We start from the raw sequence: 12,151 nt of genomic DNA, 5'->3' as shown, positions 1-12,151 counted from the left end.
TAAAATCCATTTATTGCTCACAAACTGCAGTCTGAGGCCAGTTTCTCTCTTCCCTGCTCCAGCAGAAGTCAAAAACCAGCCATCCCCCTCACCTCTCAGGGACAGATAAAGCCCTCCTTGCCCAAGTAATTACCCATTGATATGGAGATGAACTTCTCTCCCCAACTGAGGAATGATACAAATGCACTAAAGTCATACTTTCCACTTCTGAATGCCTACTGATATGCAGATGAACTAAAGCCAGGGGAGATATTCTGGAAATGTTAGTTTTACCCATAGGCCACCCCTCCAGAAATCTTGCCTTACAGTGTACTAGTTCCCCTTCTTCTGACCAATCTAGTAACATACAATAGCAATAGCAATAAAATCTTAATAATCCTCAAACCAGAGGATTCAGCCTATGCAGATTAAGTAAATGTATTTTACAGCACAGTCTCTCACTAAGCACAAAATGTTTCTACACTTGTTTACTCATTCCTAACAACCATGCTAGATTGCTCACAAAACTTTTACCAAACATTAGACAAAGTCAAGCCTCTCTTTAAGCATTTTTTTCTTGACAACAACAATGCAATCATAATTCTCAAGCCAGAGGATTCAGCTAGGTTCAAAGTCCCATGCAGATTAAGTCCAAAACTCGTCCATTCCAGCCATCACACGGCAGCTGCAGCCAGGGGGTGCATCCAGGACACAAGGACTGTAGAAGCAAATAACCGTGATAGTGGGGGATCACTTTGCTGTTATTCCAGGAATACACAGTTGGACAGCTTCCAGGCCTTTTCCCCAAGATGCCAGAAGAGCTAGCCATCACCAGTCCATGTGTTGAAATGTCCAGAGCCATGCCCATTTTATTCCTAATTGCTGCACCCATCCTTGTAACGCATGTCCAATAAAGTGGGTGCCTTGATTGCTTTCAATCACTGGCGACCGGAAATAGGCTACAAAGAGATTCTCTAGGCCCCCTCTTGGTGGCTTGCTGATCTGCACAATGTGCATGGCTCTCCCTCCGGGCTCGGCTGACTTCTTCAAAGGTCAATGACAAGCCCCACCGATAGGCTACAGCCCACATTGTCTCTTGCCCCACATGCAACAGATGCTGATGTAGCCATTGGGCCACATCAGAGGCAGGCTCTCCTTCTAGCCAGTGCACACAGGCCAATGTGTCTGTTTCATCATTCCCTGGGGATGCAAAAGGCAAATGGCTGGTCACATGATATACAGTAACTGTCTTAGTCTGACCAGAGCTCTTGCCACAACTCTTGCCCCCAAAGGTGCCTGTGACCAACCATCCAGTTGTCATGATACCATGTCAGTAGCCACAGGGTCAAGCCCTGATAGACGGCCCAGCTGTCAGTGCAGACAACTATGGGGGAAGGATCCTGGGTGATTATGAACCATACTGCCCACAACTCAGCCCATTGACTACTCTTCCCCTCTCCATCCTCCATCCGTATTGTCTCAGTCTCAGGATGGAAAGCCATAGCCTTCCACTTGGGGGACTGCCCAAGACTGGAGCTGTAAAGACCTCCATGTTTCTAGATTTGAATGAAACTCCTCAGTCCTATCTGACTTTGCCTCTTAGTATTTACCACTGCAGACCATCCTGGCCTCCTTAAACCCCATCCTTTCTTGTTCCTGTGACACTGGTCATCTGTGAACTGCCTCCCACCTCCCTGGCTGCCCCTTTCTACTGAATTTCAGACCAATATATCTAACACCCCATCTGTCATCTTGCATGGACATTTCACAGGCAAACCCTGTCTATCTGGTCTCCTCACCTGAATGAATGGTGCCAGCAATCCAGTGGCTTAACGTCAGAAAACCTAGAAGTCATTCTTAACTTTTCTCCTCACATCCAAATCCTCTATGAATTATGCTAAGTATCTCTTAAATTCATCCCTTCTCCACCCAACTGCTTCCTCTGGTCTAACAGTATCATCTCTCAACTGGATTATTAGTCACCTTCTTAACAGTTCCCCTTGCCTTAATCCTTGCAACCCATTATCCTTGTAGACCAAATGAGCTTTACAAATCGCAAATGTGATCATGCTACATGTATTAGTTAAGAATATTCATGTTGAAAGTTACAGAAAGCCTAACCCATATGTGTTTAAATCAAACAAAAAGGAATTTTCTGTCTCAGCATTTTAGGAGCAGTCTAGTTGACCCGATGAAGAGTCCTGGACGCAGAGAAAGACCAGTCAGAAGGCTCCTCCTGGAGCCCAGGGGAAATGGTGAGGGCCTGAACGGTTTAGTATGAGAAAGGCAAATTATCACCATTCTTGTCAAATTCATGAATTTTTCCCATCATTCTTATGATGAAAACAATTCCGTAGCCATTCAATTACCTATTATTTTAAATAAAAAATTATTCCCAGATTAAATAAGGAGTCTCCTTGGTCTCAGTGGGATAAACCCAGGGGAAAGCAACAAAACAAAAACCTCAACCAAGTTCCTGAGACATGAGAATTTCATTTTATTGCTGCTCTGAGAAGACATCTAATTACTCAGTCATGCCAATTAAATAGGAAGTTGGCTTGCTGACAAACAGCTGTCTTGGGATATCAAATAAATTGCAGAAATAATTGGAATTTTCTAATCAATATTGATTTCTTCATATTATAAGTTGCTACTTTTACATTTAGATACAGCATTTTTTTCTTAGGTAAAACCGTTCATTTGTAGCAAAATCTCATTGTTAAAAAGATAAATAATTTTGTTCTTTTGTCAGTGAGAGTGTTTATCATATCTGAAGTATTATTTTCATGAACTCTTTTTTGCCTCTCATTAATTGTCCATTGAAAGTATAAACATCATATTGTAGCTGAAACCTTAGAGCTGTATCTTTTAGCTTCATTTTCCATGTAAATTCCTGAGAAGGTTTTTGTAATGTTCTGCTGACCAACATATGCACGAAGGAGTACCAAACTCATTAAAACTTTCGGTTTTCTAGTTTTTATCTCTCTGGAATGCCCTTCTAGTCTGCTTGCTCTATCCTGTGAAGTGACCATTTTAAAGGAATGTCAGCTCATGACACTGTTCTGGTGAAAACCCTTCAAGGCCACTCCACCTCACACTGAGTAAAAGCTAAAATCATCCCTGACCTCTGATCCCCTGTGTGACCAGACCCCACTCTTTCCTACGCTCAACTCCTAACACTCTTTCCCTCCTTCAACACATCCCCAATACCTGCCTCATTTTTTTCTCTTTAGCTCTTGGCACCATTGAACCTACAAGATGTTTCTCTCATTTATCATCTATATGCCCTCCTAATACATTTTTTATGAAGCCAAGGATTTTTAATGTTCTGTTCACTCCTGTGTCTGTAGCACCTAAAGCAGAGTTGGGCATAGAGCAGGCACTCAACAAATATTTGTTGAATTAAGAATTTCTGCAAATGGAATCTGACCCTCAGAACACCCTTGGTTTTTTCTGTTGTTTTGTTCTCAACTTTGGGTCTCTGGCCCAGGTCTTTCACTAATTAATGATTTCTTGAAATGCCAAAGATTGTTTCAAAAGCTGCAGATATGATGATTAGCTTGTCTCAGAGTCACTTCGGCCAGGCAGCTAAATCACCTGTGCTGAGGCTTTAGCTAATTAATAGTGTGGGACTCTGACCTCTGGAAGCCCAATGCCAGGATACAGGACTCAAAGTTGCACTTGGCTTCTGGGTCCAAAACAGATTCAGCCAAGTAGTGGTCTGTGAGTATTTTTAAGCCACGTAATGCATATTACACTTGCATATGCATAGGTACACACAAAAGCCTGGAATTATATCCATCTCACTTGTGCCTGGCAAATGAATATTTCTTATCGGGGTCTGGTTCTTAGTCTAAAATGATAATGAGAGGGTATCTTAGCTCCTGCTGTCCAAACATGTGAAATGGGCACTTATATCAGAGCAACCTTTCTGGAAGGCAATTTCACGATACCTATCACAATGTTTTATGAGCATGGCCTTTGATGTCTTGATTCTGTTGCTAGGTTTTTACATTTTGAACATGCAAAAATTCACCCACAATATAAACAAGAATGTTCATGACATCGTAGTTTACAATACCAAAAATCTGGAAACAACCAATCCCTCCATTATTGATGGTGTGTTTAAATAAATTATGGTATATAATCAAAGAATGCAGTTCATCTTGTTACTTGAAAAGAACTAATAGACTATTGAATATGATCTGTTTATGCAAGTAAAACAAAATTATATCAGTAGATCCCTGACACAATTTGAATGTATTTTTTATGAATTACAATTATGTAAATTAGATATTGGACCGTATAAAATATTAATGCAGTCTTACTTGTGTTCAGAATTCTAAATAATTTTAATTTCCTCAAAGGAAAATTTAATTTTACAAAGTACGTAATTTCAAGACTGTCAGGCCCAGTGTTTATACAATTGCAACATGGTAGAGTCACCTGAGTTTTAAGCAGCACCACCTTTTGGCCAAGGTGCTCAGGTGGAAAGGAGCTGGGAAAGTCAGGACCCAGTCAGTGAACACAAGTTCGGTGTGATGCCCAGGGCTGTTTTCAGGCATAGCTGTTTGTTTAGGAAATGGGACTAACGGTCTATGGTGCTGGACAAAGGATCTTAGGAAATCACTTAAACTTTTTCTCTCCTTATTTCATATTTACTTGTAAAAATATATTTCCATATTAATAGATCCAAATACTTTTGAGTTCCAAATGAAAATACTTTAAAGGTATAATCTATCAAAGTGTAATTTAGAGTGTTTTGAAAGCAAGCCATAGCTAAGTTGTCAATAACTTAAAGTATAGCTCATATCGTATTACTATGGAACAACTTCATGAAAATTTGAAAGTATCACACAAGACTAGTTATTTTAGATATAACGATTTGCAACCATTTACTTTAGTGGAAAATTCTTAGGATCTCTACTGTAAAATCAAACTATTGACCTTGGGTTAGTGAGGAGTCTTTTTTTAACATTAGCTTCCACATAACAGAAGGAAAGAAGAAAGATATAACCAACTCCTCGTTTTCAAAATTGAGAATAATGTAAGTCTACAGCCAGAGTTTAATATAAATGAAAGAGTAAAGATAATAATACATAGACAGGAGTGAGCATTTGATAAGAGTGCTACAAAATGAGCTTGCGTGGTCAAAACACTGGATTAGAAAAAATGCAGCAAGTGGCATGAACTATTTATGTAGCTTTTATACTGCATCTTGATGCTAATGTTACAGAAAGTCTTTAAAAGGGCTATTAGAGGGCTAACCCATCATGAGTTTTGTGGTTTTAACAGAAAAACTGCATCCAAGTTAACTTCAATTTTTTTAACTTGAGAAAACCCACTCCAATAAACGTATTCTATGTAACTGATAGAATACCAAATACCACCTTTTTTGAGCTATATTTGGGAATTGCTTACCTTATCGTCAGTCATTAAGAGACTTGGTTTAGTGGTGGGTACATTGCTAGTATTCAGCGAATAATAATAATAATTATAGTGTGGGCTCTTGTGATGTCTGAACATGAGACACAGAGCAGAGACTACCCATTTTGGCTAAGATCAGTGGTAGGGCAGTGGTGGCAAATGCTTTACTTCACAAAAGTGTGGGGCTGGGTCCTTTCATAATGTGAAAGAGCAAATTCCTGAGTAGGAAAGGTCAGAAGATAATGGGAATGAGCAGGTATTATGGACAATTTGGTTGAAATGAGAAAGCACTAAGGACAAGAAATGGAAAAGCAAGCTGTAATGGGAGAGCCATCTTGGTAAACCTCACTAATTTGGTTTAATTATTGTGAAGAACAGTCAGGATAATGATATTTTTAAATGTAATCTTGTACTCAATCAACCAATAACTCACACAAACCAACATTTATTGGGTATCTCTTGTGTGCAAAAAGTTAGTCACAAAGGTCCAAAGGAAATATTAGGATGCTTTGGCCCTCAGTGAACTCACTGCAGTTTGCTTTTAAGCACCTGAAATAACAGAATCAGTCCTGGCAAAGTGTTGATTAGAAAAGGTCCTTGGTACATGCACTGGTTTTATCACGTGAGTTGTGCTAAGACTTTAGGGACCATCTGTATATTATTCTCCTATTTCAAAGGTAAAGGTTCCTTTCTGTTCTATAACATAATAATCAAAGTTACAACTTTGCTATTTTCAGCATTTATCTTGCTTCCAATGTTATATCATTATAAACAACATTACAATGGACATCTTCATGAACATAGTATTGCACAATTTAGACTATTTTCTTGTTCCAGTTCTCAGAAGTGGGATTGCTGGCTCAAGAGGCTTTAACATCTAAATCATACTTGAAGTATTGCCAAATTGCTTTCTAAAAGGGCTGTATCAATTAATAATACTGTAAGAAATGCATGACTGTAATGCGAGAAGCGATATTATATTCTCATGTGGTCAGACTTTATAATTAATATTTTCAGAGTTTTAATTTAATATTCAAATAATACAAAATTATTTTAAAATAACTACTTATTTCAACCAATAAGGCTTTTGGCATGTTATTCTCATGGAGAAAATAAACATTTAATGTTAAAATTCAGTCTTTAAGAAAGTGTCAAGTAACAGGTCACATGAATGTGAACATGTTTCATGTTCTCATTTTCCCCCAGTATGTCACTTAAAAAACCATGTGGGACTTCAAAGGCAAATCTTATTTACAAGTAATGTATGTAAACACATTTTTAGAAAATTATAATCTCATATATCATCATTCAAGTTCCTCATGTTTTTTTTGTATAAAATGAGAAAGTTGTTATTTTGGGAAAAAATATTAGCTTCAAGACATATAATGAAACAAGACTACATAGTATAGCATAGATTCTGAAGACACATACTTAAGGCCAAATGGTATCTTTTTGGAAAAAATAATAATTTTAGAAGTCACAAACTATTAATGTGAACTCTTTAAGAGTTATTTAGTTTTGTCTGATTTTTATCAGAGTAATTTAGAAGTTTAAAAGGAAACTACATTCAGTGAATACTGAGTTAAAAAGTGAATTTCTAGCAATCTTTCTGATTCTGCTGGAAGAAAACTAACAGTTAATATTATTTATTTATTGATTATTAGTGTTTTAAGCCTATATTCTACTTTCTAGCACTTGGAGAAACTGCTGGATTTTCTCAGTGAAAAGCTGGGTTTATTCTCAAATGGTGGACAAGTCACTAATACTGGGGAATCAGAGATTTCAAGTGAATCAACAAACAAGCAAATAAAGAAATTACATTCAGGATCACATATGCAAATACATTTAACAATGGGATATGAGCCAGGTAGATTTTGGTTTAAGTAGCACATGACATTATGACAGACACAAGTGTCTTTATACAGACAGCTGACCAAAATATTTTGGAGTACAGCTGCCCTGTAAAATCAGGTCCAAATGATTGCTGCAGGTGCATTGCTTGCTGAATTCATTCTTCGATCTTAAAGTTTGCAAATTGAATTTCTGTGTATTGAGTTTTCTACTAGGAGGCATACTGCATGGACTTGAGTCAAATTGCCAGGTTTCAAATCTCAGCTCTGCCATTTACTAGCTGTGTGACTTCAGGCTAGTTACTTAACCATTCTGTGCCTCATATTCTCCTTCCATAAAATAGGGATGATAATAATATCCATTTCAGAGAACTGTTAGAAAGATTAAATAAATTAATATATGCAAAGCCTTAAGATAGCCCTGCCATACAGTAAGCACTGTTTATTAATATCATGATTATTAATTTTTATTACTACTTCTATTTGAAATCAAATAAAGCTTTACACCTTTATTAGAGAATCAAAAAGATAGTAAATGCCTCTAAAAACATAATTTGTATTTCCCAGGGCAATACAATAATTTGGGCCTAAAAATATAGCCTTGCACATAGTAGGCATGCACAGAAGCAGGAAAATCTTAGTCAGTCGTTCTGGATTTGAATTCTACCTCTACCACTCACTTATTGTGTGATCCTGGGCAATTTTACCCACTCAACCTAACCTTTAGGAGAATAATATTTGCCTGATAAGATAACCAAGAATTAGATAAGAAAATGAATGTGAGGCACCAAATAGAAGGTCTAATGCGTAAGGGCCTCAGGCCTGCTTTCCAGAACTCACGAGTTTTTGCAGCTGCCTGTGGGGCTCCTCCCTTCTCCCTCTGTGGCTCCTCCCTTCTTCCTCTGTGGCTCCTCCCTTCTCCCTCTGTGGCTCCCTTCCACATTCCGCAAGGCCTTACTTTATCTGTCTGGTGAAAGCAAACTACCAAGAAGTAGGCTCAGTACAATCACCAAATGAAAACTCAGTGTGTAGAGAGATCTTTGGTAATTTATTAAGTATTCTAATGTTATATATAAAAGGTTTAAAGTCCATATTTTTTAGAAATACACATTAAAGCATGTATGGGTCAAGATGATATATGGGACTTGTTTTTTAAAAATCTTAACGAAGGGAGAAAAAAGGGAAAAAAAGATTACATGAAATAAAGGGGCAAAATCTTGAAAAATTGTTTAATCAGGATAATAGGCATATGACTATATTATTCTAATTTTAGTATGCTTTAATAGTTCATAACTGATAAAAATTTTGAAAAATTAGAAGAAAAAAACCCCTCACATTTCTAGAAGTAATATATATGGCATGCTGGCCACAGGTACATGAGTCTGGTCTCACATCTTGACATTTCATCCCATTTCCAAGAGTCCAAGTTAGATCTGATCATACATTTCACGGAATTCCCCATTCTTCCTAGTCCAGCAGAATATATCATATAACTTCCAAACAAATATTTTTCAAATCTTGCTTAAGTTAGGAAATTGTCATCTTCTCCCATATCCCACTCACTTTTATAACCAACACATATATACCAATGCTTCCAAAAGTGAGGCCATAAGATAAATCTAATGAACCTCCACAACATTATGCCAAGTGAAATGAGCCAGACACAAAGGACAACATATCACATAATTCCGTTTACATGAAAAGTCCAGAGAAGGCAAATATATAGGGACAGAAAGATTGGTGATTCCTGGGGCTAAAAGTGGACCGGGCATTAACTGTACATGGGCATGAGGATCTTACTAGTGATGCCGGGGTTCTTGTTTGCGGAGTTGAAGAATGAACTTAGCAAATACCCAAGGCAGGAGAGCCAAGGAGATACAGTGAGTGGACAGTGATTGAGAGATACAGTGAGAGGACAGAGGTGCATTGTCTAGGGGTTTTATAGGCAGTTGAGGAATTTTGGGAACCGGATAGTCTTAGGGGTATGGGCTTGCTAAGTGCTCCCTGAATATTTAAAATTAACTTAACACAAGAAATTTACCGCTCTGATTTCTCCCTGTGATACCGTGTCCTTGGTCTGGGAGCATAAAAAACAAGGCCGTCTCCCCAGCCCCCAAAGTGGGCTGAGGTATTGTTTGCTAAAGAGCAAGTTTAAGAATCTTACTACTTTCTGGGTATTAAAATACAATCTTATCTTTAAGGTGGAATCCTTCCTGCCTGTTACTATGTTGTTTACAGCTGGGCCTGCATACTAAATTAGTTGCCCAGTTGCAAAATCACCTCATCAGGTCTGAAGGCAGAAAGACAACACAGAGGCCTGGGTCTTTTAGCATGCTAAAGTGAATCTTACACATGATTACAAATGATTAGCATAATAAAAACAAGTGCTACTCTTCTTTATCTGGGGAATATTAACTGATCTCACAGCAGAATGACTTTAGAGCTTAATGTTTAACACAAGAGTTTTGGTAAGGGGCTTCCTTGCATGTAGTTACATTGCTCTGACTGTAAATATCCTGCTTTGCTTTTTCCGGAGGCCCTCACCCTACTTTGACTACACCCACGGTCCCTGTCTCACAAGGATGAGGGATATATGCCAAAACTAGATTGTGGGGATGGTTGTGCAACTTTGTAACTACTAAAAATCACTACTAAACAGGTGAATTCTATATGTAATTATACCTCAAATTTAAAAAAGATCTAGATGGGTCACAAACATTTAAGAAATTATTTACTAGGTATTTATTTACTAGGTATTTTATACTTAAGAAGAACTGTAACTAGCACATCAAGTCATGATTTCACAGTAGTGATATAAACTTTTTAAATAAATTTTTAAGTTAAAAAAGAGCCAATTTAAGTAATTGACTTAAATTATTTCCATTAATTCACATAATTCAGTAAATAAAAATGATGGTGACATTATGAGAAGTTTTGGTAAATGCTAGACTGGATCAATGATTTCTAGGTGATAAAACCTGAACTGTGTGAGTGTGTTTTAATCTCAGGATTGGATACAAAGATTAAACGGGGTAAATGTTGATGAAAATGTTTGCCAATGCTGTACTAACAAAAGAGAAAAAATGGCTCCCTAAACTCCCGTTTTAATTATAAAAAAAATTCTAGCTAGGTTATGACAGATTAGAGACTCCCCAGGTGAGGCAGAAGTAATTTAACTGGTTGCTTCCTTCCACTGGGCTTTCAGTTTTTCTGATGGTTTCTTCCTTCCACAAACATTACTTAATATCTACCATAAACTATTAGGTGGTAGGTCCTTATTCTTGGACCTCAAGACCCATTCTTGGACCCAATGCCCTCATCCTCCTCCTCGCTCTCTTTCTTCAAGCCAAGGTGCTCTACCTTGAAAACTTCCTGCCGAATTCCGGTGGAGACCCCACCCCCACGCCCTTTCCTGGTTGAACTTGGCACAGCGACAGTGAACTGGCATTTCTGAAACTTTCTCAGCTATTAAGAGGGACCTCCTCCCCCACCCCTCCCCAAGGTACAGTCAATTTTTAAATTACGGAATTACGATTGGAAGAGTGAGAAAGAAAAGGCTCCCCCCCATCCTATCCGGATTTCAGTACTCAACTCCTGCTTCTTACGCCCTTTGTTTTTTCTAAGGAAGCGAGACTTTTCCACCTTTCAAGAAAACAATCAGTGTTCACTGACACTTAAGTCCCATGCCCAAATGAACAAAGCAGCCACTATATTCTAAGTCCTCATCCCCATAGAAACCTAGAACACCCTTTTTCCTCTTTCTTTAGATTCCCACAAGGTCAAGGGTGGTTTGTTTTCAGCAAAGCGGTGGTAGTGTTATTGTAACTATTCTGACATTAGTTTTGATGCCGGGGTTCTTGTTTGCGGTGCCGAAGAATGAGCTTCACAAACAGCCAAGGTAGGAGAGCAAGGTACAGGCTTTTATTTAGAGATCAAGTGAAAGGACAGAGCTCCCGGCTCACGCCAGGAGGGGATGAGAGTCAGTAGTGGTGCGTTGTCTAGGGGGTTTTATAGGCAGCTGAGGATTTTTCGAGAACATGAAAAAACTCAAGGGTGGAGACTTGTTAAGTGGTCTCTGAATATTAAAAATTAACTTACCTGTAAGGAATTTCCTGCCTTGATTTCTCTCTGGGACACCGGCGCCTTCGTCTGGGAGCATATCAAAAGGCTGCCTGCCCAGCCCCCAAGGTGGGCTGAGGCATTGTCTATTTGCTAAATCCTGCTTCTTGAACTTCCTGGATGTTAAAATGCAATCTTATCTTTAAGAAGGAATTCTTCCTGCCTTTTACCATGTCGTCTACAGCTGGGTCTGCCTGCTAAGTTAGTTGCTCAGTTTGCAAAATCACCTTGTCAGATCTGAAGGAGGAAAGACAGCACATAGGCCTGGGCCTTTTAGCATGCTAAAGTGAATCTTACACATGGTTACTAATGATTAGCATAATAAAACATGTGCTACCCTTCTTTATCTGGGGAACATTAACTGATCTCACTGAAGAATGATTCTAGAGCTCAGTGTTTAACATAGAGTTTTAGCAAGGGGGGTTTCCTTGCATGTAGTTACATTGCTCTGACTGCAGATACCCTGCCCTGCCCCTCCGGAGGCCCTACATCTATGGTCCCTGCCTCAGTTTGACTAATGAATAAATCTAGGGACTTTGCGATATCCAATTGTTCTGCTAAATTCTCTGTACTTCTGCTTTGAGCCAAATTTATGAAGTCCATATAAAAAAAAACTCAGGATAGGGCGAACATCTCCCTGTCTCCCGGGTGCAAGTTGCTTTCACACGGTTTTGTTTCATCTCTCGCCAATTATAAAAGGGTATGCAAGAGAGACACTATTATCCTATGCCGCGAAGGTCGACAGGATGTGCCTAGGAAGGCTTGCTAGCTGATGG

This window comes from Manis javanica, chromosome 4 (assembly GCF_040802235.1).
Source record: "Manis javanica isolate MJ-LG chromosome 4, MJ_LKY, whole genome shotgun sequence".
NCBI classification, from domain to species: domain Eukaryota; kingdom Metazoa; phylum Chordata; class Mammalia; order Pholidota; family Manidae; genus Manis; species Manis javanica.
Note: the sequence above shows the minus strand (reverse complement) of the source record.